Here is an 18,605-nt window from a genome sequence, read left to right on the forward strand (position 1 = left end):
TCAAACAACCGAGGAGACAACTGTTATTTCCCTGAGCAGGACAACCCGGACCTATGGTTTCTATGGTTACAGACCCCGCTGAGTCCAGACTCCCGGCTCTCTATACTGCGCAAGCGCATACTGCTGATTTTTAGACGACCGGCGCCTTCGGTTTCGAAGAGAAAGCCCCTCCCTCCTCTTCCTCTGTTGTCCTATCACCTCCTGTCTTTGCCTCTTCTACGCGCTGTGGGAATCTGTGACGCAGTATTCGAGCGCCCGCAACGTTTGGAGCTGCGACGCTGAACATGGCGCGTTCCTAGAAGCGGCTTTCGGCATCAGTAGGCGGCGGCGTGTGGACTGGAAGCGTGGGGCGCCGGACCAGCCGACGCTGATTCGTGCTGGGGAGTGGAAGCGGGAGAGCCGGGTTATTCCGGACCGAACCAAGAGGTGAGGCCCTGGCCTGAGAGGCCCAGGGCGCACGCGAGTGGAAGGGAGGAGTGGGTTGGGCAGCGGAGACCGGTGTGACCAGGGAGGAACGTGGAGCTACTGGGAGATGAGGGATAGCAGTGGCGCGGCGAGGGCCTGCAGGCTTGGCTCTTCGCGTAACCCTAGGAACCTGTGGGAGCTCGGGGCTGTCCCAGTCAGACCAGGGTGGGAAGCATGGTCACGGAGGAATCGGGGTGCAGGAAGGCAGACATTGGGTGCCAAGATAAGGAGAGCGTAGGGTGCCCATTGTGGCTGCGGTTGCGGGCGAGGGTGGTGCATTTGCCCTTGAGGGCTAGAGACCGTGGTCGTCTTTGGTATAAAACCACTGTATATTGTCATTGCACACACGACACTGCTGCAAAGAGCAATGCTGGGAAAGCCTTAATTAAACATTAGACCCTTGGTAGCTCTTAATGAACAAGTGAAGGAAGTTACACATTTTTAGAGAGGACCTGCTTGCTGAGGTATGGCTGCCAATGCTCAAGCTCAGCGACTTCTGCAGCTTTATATCTGGGGATCTTTGTGATTCAGGAAAACTATTTGAGGTCCATTGCATTTGTCATTTTCTTTCGTTTTTTGTGTGACTTGGTGATTGAGGGAAGTATTATTTCGAATGACTTGACTAAACAGCTAGGACTGGCAAATTTTCTGGGAGTGCCAACATTGCAATTGACAATCCCTTCCCACCACACTTTAAAGGAGCTCACTTGTAGTGCAGTAGTGTCCTTGAAATTTGGTTATTCTCCAGAAGGGATTAAGGAAGAGCATTTTGCAGCCTTACCTTTTTTTTTCCCTTGGAAAGGGAGTTCACTCCTCCATTTTCATGTTATTTCAAACCTCTTCTTAGTACAAAGTTTTCAAGTTAAGGACAGAGTGACTCAATAATATAAGACATTCATTGCATGATACCTTTTCTTACATCTTTAGTCACTGAGGAAGACTTCTATGAAATTAAAATGAAAATCTCTCCTTATTGGCAGTGATAGGGTTGTGGAATATCCCCTCTCCCCCCACCTCACCTAGCACAGGGAATAGTAGAAACAGTTTAATTATAGCAATGTTTTGTGGCTATATGTTATAGCTCTAGGGCAGCTGGACTGCCCTGTCCTAGTTAGACTTCCTAAAGCAGAAGATAATTCTCACCAAAAATGAATTTTTGGTTATGGTAGTATGATTGGAGGTTCTAAACAAATATGGGAAGATTACTTGGTAATTAATATAAAACTCTCTAGGTTATGTGATATTGTGAATGGGTTTGCATTCAGATTAAACCAGAAGGCAAAATAATACAGGCCGAGATGCTAAAAGTTCTTCCAAAGATAAATACGTGTATTTTCTCAGGGAAAAAAAAAATTATATTTTTGGAGATAATATGTTTGATTAGATAGATTTTAATCTTTGTGTTGTATGTATGTATATGTATGTGTGTTTGTATTTAATCTTGGGCTTTTCTTAATTTCGTATTGTTGCTGGCAATAGTATTCATTCCTTTCTTTTTCTATCTGTACCGAATGGGGACCGTTTCAGGAAATAGCAAGGCACACTTAGTGCAGGTGTGAGTCTGGAGTGCCTTTGTTTGATTTTCTAAATATCAGGCTGATTACAGATAAGCTTGCAATTATAAGCTTTGTAGAGCTTGAACTAGATCAGTATTCTACATTCTTGTGACTCACCTGAGAACTTGTTAAAAATGCACAATCTTGCCCTTACCCCCAGATTTACTGAATCATAATCTGCATTTTAACGAGCTCTGTACATAAGAATGTGCTTTTAAAAAAAAAATATGTTTTTATTGATTTTTTTTAGAGAGAGAGGAAGGGAGGGAGAGATAAAAACATCGAACGGCTTTCTTCACGCACCCTACTAGGGATGGAGCAAGCAACCCGAGCATTGAACCTGATGGGGAATTGAACCTGGACCTCTCAGTCCATGGGATGATGCTCAATCCACTGAGCCACATCACCTGGGGCGATATGAATGTACTTAAAAGTTTGAGACACACTACTTTTGTTGGTAAAGAAACTGAGGTCATGCATAAAACTGCATTAAAATTATAAGCATCGTTTATTTTATTATTATTTTTTTAATCCTCACCCGAAGATATTTTTCTATTTATCTTCAGATAGAGGGGAGATAGAGGGAGAGAAAGGGAGAGAGAGAGAGAAACATTGACGTGAGAGGGACACATCTACTGGTTGCCTCCCGCACGACCCCGACCAGGGCCGAGGATTACCCACAATTGAGGTATGTGCTCTTGGCTGGAATCAAACCCACGACTCATTGGTCTTTGGGCCGACACTCTACCACTGAGCCAAACCAGCCAGGGCAGCATCATTTATTTTAATTTTAGATGATCTTTTTTTTTTTTCATCCTCACCCGAGGACATTTTTCCATTTTTTGTTCAGGTAGAGTGGGAGGGAGAGAGAGGAACAGAGAGAGAGAGAGAAACATCGATGTGAAAGGAGCACATCGAGTGGCTGCCACCCGCACAACCGACCAGGGCCGGGGACAAACTGCAACTGAGGTACGCCCCCTTAGCGGGAACCGAACCCAGGTCTCTCAGGACCGCAGGCCGACGCTCTAACCGCTGAGCCAAACCGGCCAGGGCAATTTTAGATGAACTTATGCTGATTATTTAGTGTGATATATCTGGTTGTAGAAACTAAGGCCCAGCAAGGTAAGTGACTTGTATGAGGTCACATAAATCTAGATTTAAAACCCAGGTTCTGACTCATTCTAGTGCTTTTCATTTGCTAGTTACTGCCAGATTATTAAAACTGAACTAAAGCATTTATTCAACAACAAACATTTATTGAATGATAGGCAGGCAGCCCAGCCAATAATTTTGTGTGTCTTCAGTAACTACTTCTGTTTCCTCCCATCTCCTTCCCTTTTTACTTTTCCCCGGATAATGTTGCTTTCTACTTCACAGAGGAAATGAAAGACATTGGTGAGAACTTCATTGCTTTTTGCCCGGTTTCACCCACAAACATGTCTTCCTCTATCTGTCCATATCTTATTGTGCTCTGAGTTTTTTTTTCTCAGTGACAATGTTTCCTTGGTATATTAGTTTGCTAGGGTTGCCATGACAAAATAGTTCAGATAGGGTGACTTAAACAACAGAAATTTATTTTCTTACAGTTAGGGAGGCTTGAAGTCTAAGATAAAGGTTCCAATGGGATTGGTTTCCTCTGAGGCCTCGCTTCTTGATTTACAGATGGAGACCCTCATTCTGCCTTTACATGGTCATACCTTTGTACACTGGTATCTTTAAAAAAAAGAAAATATTAGAACACCAGCCCTGTTGGATGATGGCCTCATTTTAACTTAATCACTTCTTCAGAAATTTTATCTCTAATACTAAGGATACTGGGATGAGGGCTCCAACATATGAATTTTGGGGAAATGGAATTTGGTCCATGACACTTGGTTAATTCCTGTTTTACTATGGACTGACACTAACTTATCAGGATTTAAATACAGTCATCTTAAATACACTTTCCTCACTCTAGATTCATCTTCAGTTTCATCTGTAGTAATTATTTCTTTAAATTTCTTGAAAGTTGTCTATATTTATTTTCTCCACTTATTACCCCCCCCCCCCATATATTGAAGTCTGGCAATCCACTGCAGTTACTGAATTTAATGGGGGTGACGGTCACCATTGATCTCTTTGTTTAGAAATGTACTGGAATCTTTTAAATCACTTGATATTTTGACTAGGACTTTAAAATGCAACACTATAGTCTCCTTATTTTTCTCTTATGTCTTGACCAGTCTTTCCTTGGTTTATTTTTCTGTCTTCTCTGACCATTGAGATATTTGTTTTACTTGAGGTACTATCTTCTGCCTCTCCTGATTTCCTTGAATGGTCTTATACCTGATGACTTCAACTGTTATCTCTATTTTGATGACTCGCACACCTTTAGTCTCTTTAGTACATATCACTGTTTAACTCAGACATACTGTTGTTGTCTTAAGCTACCTTAAACTCATGTTAAAAATTATATTATGTCTACCTGGCCAGTGTGGTTCAGTGGATTGAATCGTCCTCCTATGGACTGAGAAGTCCCAATTCAAGTCCCAAGGGCACATGCCTGGGTTGTGGGCTCCATCCCAGTGGGGGGCGTGCAGGAGGCAGCAGATTGATGTTTCTCACATCAATGTTTCTCTCTCTCTCCCTTCCTCTCTCTAAAAAAAAAAAAAAAATCAATAAAAAGTATATTTAAAAAGAAATTATATATCTCACCCTTTCTGAAGTTACTTCTCTTCCTCCTTCCTATGATCCTTCATGTAACACTTAGTTGGAGATGTGTAAAATCTTAATCCTTCCCTCCCCCTGTTTAACAATCTAATTATTTATCAAATCTTGTTGTACTTCATCTACCTTTTCTCTGTGGTTACTACCTTGGTTCAGGTTATCATTATTTTCCAGACGTTTGTGTAAACCTTCTAAATAATTTCCTTGCTTCCAAAAATGCATTACCGTCCTTTTCCACCTTTCATTTTTCTGTAGGCAGATTGTGCTGTTCTGCAGTCTACTTATGCAGTTTCAGATTTAAATCCAAACTACCGAGCCTGGGAAATAAGAACCTTAGTGATTTGGGCCTTGCTTGCTTTTGCTTTCACCTTCACCTTCTGCTGTTTCCTGCCTCTTATTTTTCTGTCATGCTAAACATTTACAATTCTTCAAAAGGCTTAGGATGCTTTTTAAAATTAAGACATTTATATGTTGTGTGTCTTCTAGAATATACAACTGTCTGACAAACACTCATGTTGTGCTCCCCAGGATAAGTCCTACTCAGCACAAATACTATCTTGATCCCTCCTAGGAAGCCTTCCCCAACCTTCATATGGTGAGTTAGGCCTGTTACATTTTTCCTTAACAGCTTATTATAGTTCTTATACTATATTGTAATTGTCTTTTTTTTGCTTTCTAGACTTGAATGCAGAGACTCTCTTACTCTTATTGTCAGAGTAGTGCCTGCCAGTAGAAGCTGTTTCATTGTTGAATGCAAGCTGAATTACCAGAGTTGAAAAGATGCAATGGACTCTGGAGGTTAGAGCGAGTGGGCTTGAAAAGTCAGAGACTTGGATTCATTTTTGTGCCTTTACACAACTGGAAGCAGAGATTGGTATTTAGTCATTGAATTCATTTATTTAACAAATATTCATCATTTTTCATATGTGCCAGTTACTGTTCTAGATTCTAGTGATATGCCTTTGAACAGATCCGTGGTCTCTGGACCTTAAATTCTAAATGGGAGTCTAGACAATAAACACATATATATTAGAATGTCAGATAGTTAAAAGTGTTATTTACAAAAATTAAGAAGTATATCTAGACCAGGGAGATTCTGGGTTGAAGGGTGAGCTATTTTATTTTATTTTATTTGTTTATTTTTTATCCTCACCCGAGATAGAGTAGGGCAGGGGAAGAGGGGAGAGAAACATTGATATGAGAGAGACACATTGATTGGAAGGTTGCTTCCTAAGCAATCAGGGCCAGGGCTCAAACCTGCAACTGAGGTACATGCCCTTGACTAGAAATCGAAGCCGAGACTCTTTGATCTACAGGCTGAAGCTCTAATCCCTGAGCAAAACCATCCACGGCTGAAGGGTGAGCTATTTTAGTTTGAGAAGTCAAGGAAAACTAATTAGTTGACAACTTGAGCAGAGAGTGCATTAAGGTTAAAGAGCAAGACATGCAGTTATCTGGAGGCAGGAGTTTTCCAGCTAGAGGGAACAAATGCAAGGGAAAGGCAAGATACATTTTACATATCGATTCTACTACAGATGAACACCCTTATCTTTGTCTCCTTATACACCTGTGCAGGAGTTTCTTTGGTTTTAGCACCGAGTGTGGAACTGCTGGGTCACAGGATATAACTTGGTCATAGGACACATACACATACACACACACACACTTAATATCATTAGCAATGGCAAAATTGCTTTCCAGGGTGGTTGTACCAATTTATGCTCCTAGCCACAATGCATAAGGGTTTCCATTTCTATACATTCTTGCCAGCACTGAATATTTCTGGAATTTGTAATTTTTGCCAGGTAAATGATTATAAAGTAATATCTCAATTTTTAAGAGATTCCTGATAACCAGTGAGGTAGTATCTCTTCTGATATTTATTAATCATTTAGCTTTTTCCATCTGTGAATTATCTATGTCCTTTGTCCAGTTTTTTTTTTGTATTTCTTGTATTGATTCACAAGGGTTTCTTGTGTATTCTGTATAATGATCCTTTGTCTGTTTCAGTCATTTAAATTTTTTTCTCCTAATCTTCACCTTGTTAACTTTGTATATGGTGTTTTCATTGACTCTGTTAATTTTGGTCTTCAGTTTTGATGTAGTATAATTTATCAGGAAGATAAACTACAATCTTGATGCCATATTTTGGTTCTTAGGTCCAAAGCTAAAATAAAACCAACCCAAGAAACAGTTAATTTCATTTGAGGTATCAATGGACAGCACTATGTTCAAAAAGAAAAATTTTGTAGCCAGTAGAGAATGTTGGGTTAGAACAGGAGACTTGAATTCTAGGTTTTGGAAATGTTACTAGTGAACCTGTGATCTTAGAGAAGTTGCAGTTTATCTCCTTAACCATTCTGGGACATAGTTTCTTGGTCAGTAAAACAAAATGCTTAAATTAGATATATTTACTGTTTAGAGAACCATAATGTATACTTTCATGGTAATAGAAAAATTTTTTTAATGATTCAAAATGTTTTAATGTAGAGTAGTTTCTAATTGTGGGACCATTACTGGGCATACAGCCTATACATGTTTTAATGAAGTAATGTTTATGAATGCAGTGACTCCTGAGACTAAACTCTCAAAACAGTGATATTCTTCTAAGACTGAGTTACTGATAGTGATGTCCCAGGCTGGTAATTGGAAACTACCAGTCAAAGATGTATATATTAGGACAGGACTGATGATCCTTTAACATTTAGCAAAAGGTTTTGACTAAACATAAATCTGATTGGTTATAGTTTATTAAATTTAGGCTGTGCTATTACTCTGGTCATAACACACACACACACACACACACACACACACACACACACACGTATTTGGCTCAAAATCAAGCTTTCCTTCCTATTTCTTTGTTTTATACCAGAGAAGGAACTTGAAAACCAATAAGCATAATTGCTGTTCTTTAGAAGTTTTTATACAAATATGTATTTTTTTTGTTTCAAAGAGGTTGATGATGACACTAGTTGGGGCCTCACCACTGGCACTCTGCTGGTACAGGGGTCACTATTATTTAGGATAAACTCCTTAACTTTTCCTATTAAGAAGTGTTCAGTCAGGGGGGACTCTCGTGTATACGAAGACACTTATACTGTCATTTCACTAAAAACTCCTGAGTGAGACACAAATAGTTGAGTTTATTGGATGGAACTTCTTTCCCAGCTGCCCCCTGGCTCTGTGTACTGCCTTCTTACATAGTATATAATTAACCCATACATTTCCCCCTGCCCCCACTGTAGTACAGGCACACCTCATTTTATTATGACTTGCCTTGCTGCACTTCACAGGTGTTACTTTTTTATTTTTTAAATACAAATCAAAGGCAAGACCCTCCACCATCAAAAAGATTATGACTTGCTTTATTGTAGTGGTCTAGAACTGAACCTGCAATATTTCTTTTCTTTTTTTTAATTTTTAAATTTTTTTTTAAATTATTTCCTTTGGTTGATCTACATTTTTGTTGTTGCTGCTGTTTTTTTAATTCGGAATCTTGAGCGTTTTTACAAAGTCTGAACCTGCAATATTTCTGAGGTATGCCTGCATATTCCATAGGGCAGGGATTTTTTTTTGTGTGGTTTATTGATGTACCTCATGTGCCTGGAATAATGTCTGACATTTGTAGGTGTTCAATAAATATTTGTTGAACGAATGAAAGTAGAAACGTCTAATGATAAACCAAGTAAATACCAGAAAGCTGATTGGAGAGCACAGGATTAGAAAAGGCATCAGATATTCCCAGTGAAAAGTATTGTTAAATTTTGTTGTCTTGATATGCCCCATTTCAGTAGAGGAAGATACTGAATTGACTGTTTATTCACTTATTTCTTCATCATCTTTTTTAGCCATTCAGCATATACTGTTTATTATTGTATCTTTTGTAGACAGTTTTCTTTCTTTCTTTTTTAAATCCTCACTCAAAGATACTTTTCCATTGATATTTTTAAATAGAGTGGGAGGGAGAGAGAGAGAAACATCAATGTGAGAGAGACACATTGATTGGGCTCCTCCTGCACGGCTGGGGCCAGGGATCAAGCCTACAACCAAGGTATGTGCTCTTGACCAGGAATCAAACCCTCCACGCTTTGATCCTCAGGCTGATGCTCTAACTGCTGAGCCACACCAGCCAGGGCTAGCTATTTCTTTTTTTTACTGTGATATAATTCTTGTTCCTTCAGAAAGATTATTGTTTCTTTGACATATTTCTGTTTCACTTTTTCTAAAAGGCAGTTTTCCACTGTTAGAAATCACAATAACATTATTGCTTTGTTTAGTTTATCAAACATTGACTGAGCATTTGCTATATCCCTGACACTGTACTGGGTGCTGGCATATCTAGATGAATAAGACAAAAATTCTTGCCTTTATGCAGCTCATGATTTTGTAGCTGCAACACAAGTAAATAAGGAAATAGATGTAATAGTTGAAGTATGTACTAGGTAGAACAGTAGAGTGGAGGAAGGAGTGCTTTATTATCTAGTGCAGTTACACATTTCCAGGGGAGGTGATGTCAGTGGTGAACAGCAACATTAGTAACCTTTGCATCATGGCCTATTAGCTACCATTTTCAAAAACAGACACAAAAGTAGACAGAATTGTCTGCTGAACCCCTGTCTATCCACTACCCAGCTTTAACAATTATCAGCTCATTGTCACTCTTACTTCTTTTGGTTATTTCTAACATTTTATTTAACCTGTGGGTATTTAAGTTGTATGTATAAATATTTGTTTTTTGCTCTTCAGTGCTGTGATATACATCTTTTTGCTTATATTTTTGTATATTGGTAAGAGTACACATGTAGAATAAGTTTCTTGCAGTGGACTTAAAGAACATATACATTTTTATTGGCTTTAAAGTTTTTTTTTGTTTTTTTTTACAGTTTTAAGTCAATACTATTTTGTGTTAGTTTCAGATGTGCAGAACAGCAGCTAGACATTTGTACAGGTTACAAAGTGTTCCCTCTATAATTCAGGTGCCCACTACAATTACTACAATATTGTTAACTATATCCCCTATGTTTTACCTACATCCCATGCCTATTTTGTAACTACCAAATTGCAACTTCTTAATCCCATCACCTTATTTTGCCTTGCCCCTGAACACCTCTTCCTTCTGGCCTCCATCACTTTGTTCTCTCTATATAAATCTGTTTCAGTTACGTTTGTTTATTTTGTTCTTTAGATTCCACATGTAAGTGGTATCATATGGTATTTGTTTTTCTCTGACTGGCTTATTTCATCTTACCTCTACCCATTTCCCCTCCAACTACCATTGGTAGCAGTCTAGAAGCTTGCTCAGATTCAGTGTAACTTTTTTTGGCTAGCTGCACTAAGAATTTGATTTCTCAAAATGATGAAATGTTGCTTTCTTTAAACTTTCTAATATGATAGCTTTTCTATTTTGATTATCTTTGAACTCTTCCTTGGTCTTCATAGAAATTAATTTCTTTTTTGTCTTGGACACATTGTCTTTCTCTAGTTTGGGTTTGACTCCAGGCAGTTTAGCGATATTGTAATGTTTCCTATTCATAATTCTTCAAGAGTATGTTTTCTGCCTCCTATTCTTTTTTTTTTTTTTTTTATAGACTTGGGCTTTGGGCATGAGTTGACTTGCAGGAATTTAACCATCTTTGGAAAAAAATAACGTCTTCTCTAATCCCTGTGCTTCAGTAGTACATGGTAAATACTATATTGCGTATACATTTTACTAAAAGGCTACTCTCTAACTTTTATTTGCCCAATACCTGTTCTTCCCTGGAGGTAAAATGGAGCTTTTAAGTTATTAATGTCATTTTCTTGATGGATTGTATTTGGCCATATTTGTTCTTCTCTCTCTTTTTTTTTTTATCCTCCCCTGAGGACCTTTTTCCATTTTTTGTTTAGATACATTGGGAGGAGAGAGAGAGAGAGAAACATCGACGTGAAAGGGACACACTGAGTGGTTGCCACCCACAAGGCCCAGCCAGGGCCGGGGACAAACTGCAACTGAGGTACGTGCCCTTAGCAGGAACTGAACCCCGGTCTCTCTGGACCGCGGGCTGACGCTCTAACCGCTGAGCCAAACTGGCCAGGGCTGTTCTTCTCTTAAATGTGGAATACTGCAATTCTTTTTTCATCCAGTGATTTCATCCTTTTCCTAATATTACTCTGCCTGTTCTTGTTCTAGTTTCTCAGTCTCCTTTATGCTACAACATTGCTTCCATTATTACATTTTCTTAAATTCAATTATAATTAGTTTGTGTAAAGCTCAAAACACATTCAGGTCTTCATCTCACATTGTCTTTTTTTTTTTTTTAATCCTCACCCGAGGACACTTTTCCATTTTTTTGTACAGATAGAGTGGGAGGGAGAGAGAGGAAGAGGAGAGAGAGAGAGAGAGAGAGGGAGGGAGAGAGAGAAACATTGATGTGAAAGGAACACATCGAGTGGCTGCCACCCGCACGACCAACCAGGGCCGGGGACAAACTGCAACCGAGGTACTTGCCCTTAGCGGGAACTGAACCCGGGTCTCTCTGGACCGCAGGCCGACGCTTTATCCACTGAGCCAAACCGGCCAGGGTACATTGTCTTTTTAATTATTTTTTCTTTATTGATGTTAGAGAGAGAGGAAGTGAGAGAGAGAGATAGAAACATCGATGAGAGAGAACATTGATTGGCTGCCTCTTGCATGCCCCCCTCTGGGATTTGGCTCACAACCTGGGCATGTGTCCTGACTGGGAATCGAACTGGTGACCTCTTGGGGCATGGGTCTACCTACGCTCAACCACTGAGCCACACCGTTCAGACCACATTGTCTTTTTATGTAGAGTATTTTTTTTTTTTTTTTTCTTTTTAATCCTCATCCGAGGACATTTTTCCATTTTTTGTACAGATAGAGTGAGAGGGAGAGAGAGGAAGAGAGAGAGAAGGAAACATCGATGTGAAAGGGACACATCGAGTGGCTGCCACCCGCACGACCAACCAGGGCCGGGGACAAACTGCAACCGAGGTACGTGCCCTTAGCGGGAACCGAACCCGGGTCTCTCAGGACCGCAGGCGGATGCTCTAACCGCTGAGCCAAACTGGCCAGGGCTATGTAGAGTATTTTTAATGATTCGGTATTTAACTACAGAAGTAGAGACAGTGCTGTAAGGAAGTTTTTTGCTTGTCATGTCTTGCCTTGTGGTGAGGATTTCATTTTCATGTTTTGAATCCCATCTGTTTTGTGTTACATTACTCTTTAGGCTCCCATTCGTTTCTTTCCCTCAGGAGTTCTTTAGCAGCATTTATTGATCTAACTTCTTGGACCCTGAAAATCTTTGCTGTATTTCTAGATGGTTGTCCTGGCCAAGTGGTGACTGAGAATTCCATTGTCATCCTGTTTCTCTGTCCTTGAAGGGAAAAGGATGCTTGGAATACGTATACTCTTTGAGGTGTAGCATGTACTTCTTACCATCAGGTGGCACTGCAGATTACTCAGTTTATTTTTACATTCTTAGGAATAGTAGATCTAGTAGTGGGTTATCCGGTAAAGAAACAAGTTGGTGTGGAAACTGTCAGAAATGAATTTAAACTATGCTGTGCACCTGAAACTAATACAAAATAATATTGAAAATAGTAATAGTAAAATATGTAACTAAAACTAAAAAAGAAATGAAATTATAGACACTATATTCTAACAAATACTATGTTGTTTTCCTTTTATATGATGGAAGTGTATTGTGTATATGTGAAGCTTAAAGGAAAGTAATAAATTAGAACTTTTTAGTTGGTTTTATTTTTCTCAGACTTAACTATTTAAAACTACTGTTTTTGTTTTAAACAAACTATGGTGGTTGTACTGAATTTTATTATTATTTTATTTTATTTTTTAATCCTCACCTGAGGATACTTTTCCATTTATCTTCAGAAATAGTGTGAGGGAAAGAGAGAGAGAAACATCGATGTGTGAGAGAAACATCGATTGGTTGCCTGCCACACGACTCTGACCAGGGCCGGGGACCCAACTGCAACCGAGGTACATGTCCTTGACTAGAATCATACCCACAACTCTCTTTTGGTCCTTTGGCTGATGCTCTAACCTCTGAGCCAAACCGGCTAGGGCTCCATTGATTTTTAGAGTGGGAGGGAGGGGGAAAGAGAGAGAGAGAAACATCTATGAGAGAGAGACCACGATCGGGTCCAGGGATCAAATCTGTAACATAGGTACATGCCCTTGACCAAAATTGAACCCGTGACTCTTTGGCCCATGGGCCCACATTCTTTTTTTTTTTTTTTATCCTCACCCGAGGATATTTTTCCATTTTTTGTGCAGATAGAGTGGGAGGGAGAGAGAGGAAGGGAGAGAGAGAGAGAAACCTCAACGTGAAGGGACACATCGAGTGGCTGCCACCCGCACCACCAACCAGGGCCGGGGACAAACTGCAACCAAAGTACATGCCCCTAGTGGGAACCGAACCCGGGTCTCTCCGGACTGCAGGCCGACACTCTAACCGCTGAGCCAAACTGGCCAGGGCCATGGGCCCACATTCTAACCACCGAGCAAAACTGGTCAGGGCTATATAATGTTTTTTTATTTTTTTTTTTTTTTTTTTTTTTTTTTTAATCCTCATCCGAGGACATTTTTCCATTTTTTGTACAGACAGAGTAGGAGGGAGAGAGAGGAAGAGAGAGAGAGGGAAACATCGATGTGAAAGGGACACATCGAGTGGCTGCCACCCGCACGACCAACCAGGGCCGGGGACAAACTGCAACCGAGGTACGTGCCCTTAGCGGGAACCGAACCCGGGTCTCTCCGGACCGCAGGCGGACGCTCTAACCGCTGAGCCAAACCGGCCAGGGCTATAATATTTTTTATTTGACACTATAAATATCCCTCTAGTTGTGAAACAGACTAAGATTTTTTTAAAGCACTGAATGGTAGAAGGATTTAATCTTTTGGCTTCTACCACCTTGTGGGAGTTTGTAGGTCCTTTGAAACTCTTGGGTAGATGACATATTGTAGGAGTAGAGAAGAAAAAGCAAATAAATAACTTCTGTCCTCGTTGTATATATTTTTTATTTCATATCTTTTTTAAAAAAAATTTTTTTTTTTTTTATCCTCACCCGAGGATATTTTTCCATTTTTTGTACAGATAGAGTGGGAGGGGGAGAGAGGAAGAGAGAGAGGGAGAAACATCGACGTGAAAGGACACATCGAGTGGCTGCCACCCGCACGACCAACCAGGGCCGGGGGGGACAAACTGCAACCGAAGTACGTGCCCTTAGCGGGAACCGAACCCGGGTCTCTCCGGACCGCAGGCCGACGCTTTAACCGCTGAGCCAAACTGGCCAGGGCTTTGTTTTTGTTTTTTTTTTATCCTCACCCGAGGACATTTTTCCATTTTTTGTTCAGATAGAGTGGGAGGGAGAGAGAGGAAGAGAGAGAGAGAGAAACATCGATGTGAAGGGACACATCGAGTGGCTGCCACCCACACGACCAACCAGGGCCGGGGACAAACTGCAACCGAGGTACGTGCCCCTAGTGGGAACTGAACCTGGGTCTCTCTGTACCGCAGGCCGACGCTCCAACCGCTGAGCCAAACCGGCCAGGGCTATTTCATATCTTTTATTCCAAAATAGATAAATCTTTGACCATCGTCATGAAGTCTGGTAGGGAATGCTTTAGTAGCCCTGGTGGTTCTTTAACGTGAGGGTATTTGGAGATATATGGAAGTATCTTTAGTCAAAACAGTCCCTAGAAAGTATTATATATGTATAATGTACAGGGATGCTAAACAACCTATAATGCACACACAGAATAATTTTCCTGTCCAAATCGCCAAATGATCTCTGTTGAGGAACTGAAATGAATCCAAACTGTGTAGTATGGATTTGAATAGTACTGGCATCTCTGGAACCTTGGCTAATGTCCAAAGTCTGTGTCTTTAATCTTGCTTTAATTTCTTGAATAAATGCTCTTTCTTGCTTTTGAATCAGTTACTGTTGCTGATACTCCAGCCAAGTGTTTTTTGTTTCTTCAATCTCTTTTTCTTTTCTCTTGCTGACTTTGTAGTATGAGAAATCCATTCATTTTCAGATTTCAAAACTGACTGCAAAGTTAGTCATCAAGACAATGTTGGTGACTGGCATAAGGATAGATATACATGTCAATGAAACAGATTTGAAAGTCTAAAAACAAAATCTTACAGATGTAAGACTGATTTTCAACAAGGGTACCAAGGCAATTCCATGGACAAAGCATAGTCTTTTCAACAAAGGGTGTTGGAACATCTGGATATCCACATGGGCCTCCTCTTGACACCACACACAAAAATTAACTCCAAACTTTAAGAGGTAACACTGTGTAAAACTCTTAGAAGAAAATCTAGGAGTAAAGCTTCATTCATGACTTCATACCCACTGGCACGGCTATAATAAAATTTAAAAAAACATGTAATAAGAGGTACTGATTTGCATGTGGAAAAATTGGAACCTTAATGCATTGCTGGTGGGAATATAAAAGGGTATAGCCACTTTGGAAAAAAATCTGTTCAGTTTTTAAAATGTTAAACATACAGTTACTCTGTCTCAAAAATTGCACCTCTAGGTACATACCCAAGAGAATTAAGACATAATGTCGCCCTGGCCAGTTTGGCTCAGCGGTTAGAGGGTTGGTCTGCAGTCCAGAGAGACCCGGGTTCGGTTCCCGCTAAGGGCATGTGCCTCGGTTGCAGTTTGTCCCCGACCCACCTAGGGTCGTGCGGGTGGCAGCCACTCGATGTGTCTCTTTCACATTGATGTTTCTATCTCTCTCTTCTTCTCTCTCCCTCCTGCTCTATCTGAACAAGAAATGAAAATATATCCTCGGGTGAGGATAAAAAAAAAAATTTTTTTTAAAAAAAAGACATAGTGTCTACACAAAAAATTGTGTACAAATTTTCACAGCAGCATTATATAATTATTTTCCAAAGTTGATCCAACTCAAATGTCCATCATCTGATGAATGAGTAAATAACATTTGGTATTTTCAGTAAGTGAATTATATGGTCAAAGCACTTAAAAAAATTAACAGCTTTATTAAGATACAATGCACAGACCATATAATTCACTTACTGGAAGTATACAATTCAGTGGTTCTTAGTATATCCACAGAGTTGTGTAGCCATCACTACAGTCAATTTTAGAACATTTTTATTATCACAAAAGAAACCACATTACCATCAGCAGTCACTCCACATTTTCTCTGATCTCCCAGCCCTAGGCAATCACTTATCTACTCCCGCCTCTTTTTTTTTTTTTTTTTATCCTCATCTGAGGACATTCTTGCATTTATCATCAGGTAGAGCCGGAGGGAGAGAGGGAGGAAGAGAGAGAAACATCTATGTGAGAGAGACACACCAAGTGGCTGCCACCCACACGACCCCACCTGGGACTAGGGACAAACTGCAACTGAGGTACTTGCCCCTAGCAGGAACCAAACCTGGGATTCTCTGGTCCACAGGCTGACGCTCTAACCACTGAGCAACTGGCCAGGGCCACCCTCTTTTTTTAATCCTCACCTGAGGATGTGTATATTGATTTTAAAGAGAGAGGAGGGGGTGGGAAGAAAAATAAATTGATGTGAGAGAGAAACATCAGTCGTTGCCTCCCGTTCATGTGCCGACCTGGGACTGAATTCGCAACCTATGTATGTGCCCTGACTGAGAATCAAACCTGCAACCATTTGGTGTATGGGGTGATGCTTCAACCAACTGAGCTACCCTGCCAGGGCTCTCCTTTTTGTTTTTATAAATTTTTTTAATTTTGACATTTTATAAAGATGGAATCATACAACATGTGGTTTTTTTTGTGACTGTCTTCTTTCACCTAGGTTAATTTATGCTGCAGCACATATGAAAAAGGATTTCTTTCTTTTTATTGCTAAATGATATTCCATTATATGGAAATACCACATGTTATTTACCCATTCATCAGATGATGGACATTTGAGTTGGCTCAACTTTGGAAAATAATTATATAATGCTGTTGTGAAAATTTGTACACAATTTTTTGTATAGACATTATGTCTTAATTCTCTTGGGTATGTACCTAGAGGTGCAATTTTTGAGACAGAGTAACTGTATGTTTAACATTTTAAAAACTGAACAGATTTTTTTCCAAAGTGGCTATACCCTTTTATATTCCCACCAGCAATGCATTAAGGTTCCAATTTTTCCACATGCAAATCAGTACCTCTTATTACATGTTTTTTTAAATTTTATTATAGCCGTGCCAGTGGGTATGAAGTCATGAATGAAGCTTTACTCCTAGATTTTCTTCTAAGAGTTTTACACAGTGTTACCTCTTAAAGTTTGGAGTTAATTTTTGTGTGTGGTGTCAAGAGGAGGCCCATGTGGATATCCAGATGTTCCAACACCCTTTGTTGAAAAGACTATGCTTTGTCCATGGAATTGCCTTGGTACCCTTGTTGAAAATCAGTCTTACATCTGTAAGATTTTGTTTTTAGACTTTCAAATCTGTTTCATTGACATGTATATCTATCCTTATGCCAGTCACCAACATTGTCTTGATGACTAACTTTGCAGTCAGTTTTGAAATCTGAAAATGAGTGGATTTCTCATATTACTGTTTTTGATTATGATCAGAGAACACATTTGTATAATTTCAATTCTTTTAAATTTGTTGAGGCTTTTTTGTGGTCTAACACATGGTCTATCCTGGAGGATTTTCCATATACATTGAGAAGAATGTGTACATTCTACTGTTGAGTGGAATGTTCTCTAAATTAATCTGTTAGGTCTAGTTTGTGTATAATGTTGTTCAAGACTATTATTTCCTTGTTGGTTTTCTTCCTAGTTTTTCTAGCCATTATTGAAAGTAAGAGTATTTAAGTCTCCAACTGTTACTATTCTTGGTGTTGAACTGCTGCCGTTTGAGCAAGCTGGGGTAGGCATGATTGAGGTCCACTGTTTTTGACCTGATGTGCTTAAGGTAGAACATCTGCTCCATGAGGGGTGCCTGGGTGGAAGAAGAGAGCCCTAGATCTCTCAGCTAAACTTCCTGATATAGTGTGGCAACATGGCTAGCATGCACGGGAAATAATGGCTGCCTGCCCCTCTTGGGAAGAAACTGTAGCCCTAGATTAAGAACTGGGTTGATCATAAGAATCCTTTGAGTTATATACTTTAAATTTTCCCATTTTATAGATGAAAGTACTAAGGCTCAGAAGTCAGTATGGATCTAGAACTCAGATTAGGGGTATGCAATATTACTTGTCCAATTGCTGTTCTTTGCAGAGTGCTGAAATGAGCTGTTAGAATTTAAGGACCCGGCTTTAGCAATATGGTGTCAGTTTATCCTCCAGTCTATAGCATGACTCAGAGAAGGTTTAAAGAAGGAATTGGACATGAACTAAGTCTCAAACATCAGGGTACTCGCAAGATTTGAAATAGCAGAGAAAATAAGGAAGATCCATCCCAGGGAACAGAACTAACATATGGGGAATTATGAGCATTACTATTTGACAGATGACTTAATGTATTAACTTCAAAAATGTGATTCACTGACTTTTTTGGGGGGGAATAAATAGTCCCAGACTTTCGTTTCCATCCCTAACAGCTCTAATCAATTACCCAGCTTGCCAAGAAACCTCTAAAATCACCTTCTTCACTGAGACACAAATTCCAGACATAATACATAATTTAAGGTAGAGATAGTAAAGTGTAAAATTGAGTCCTGTTTTGAACTTTTCAAGTGGAAACAACATGAGCCTTCACATAGAATCGACTCAATAAATATAGTCTAAAACAGGAAAAAACAAAAACAAAAACTGGGTTGAGAGGGACCCCTGTGTTCTTGGCTACCTCTGCATGGAGTAGAGCTTCTGTAGCACTGTGCGATGGGAATGAGTTC

The 18,605-nt window shown here is 39.8% G+C and overlaps 1 protein-coding gene across 2 annotated transcripts in view; it reads left to right on the forward strand.

The window, feature by feature from the left end:
* Positions 1–261: 261 nt before the first annotated feature.
* The window catches only part of IPO11 (importin 11), a 211,150-nt gene continuing 192,806 nt past the window's right edge, over positions 262–18,605 (forward strand). The window contains exon 1 of one of the 2 annotated variants that reach the window (XM_036279398.1): positions 262–426. The gene's annotated coding sequence lies outside the window, so the exon portion shown is untranslated. Of the gene's footprint in view, positions 427–5,514; positions 5,526–18,605 lie in introns of those variants that run through there. The other variant, XM_036279399.1, reaches the window with a different exon arrangement.

This window comes from Molossus molossus, unplaced genomic scaffold (assembly GCF_014108415.1).
Source record: "Molossus molossus isolate mMolMol1 unplaced genomic scaffold, mMolMol1.p scaffold_m16_p_3, whole genome shotgun sequence".
In the NCBI taxonomy this organism is placed as follows: Eukaryota; Metazoa; Chordata; class Mammalia; order Chiroptera; family Molossidae; genus Molossus; species Molossus molossus.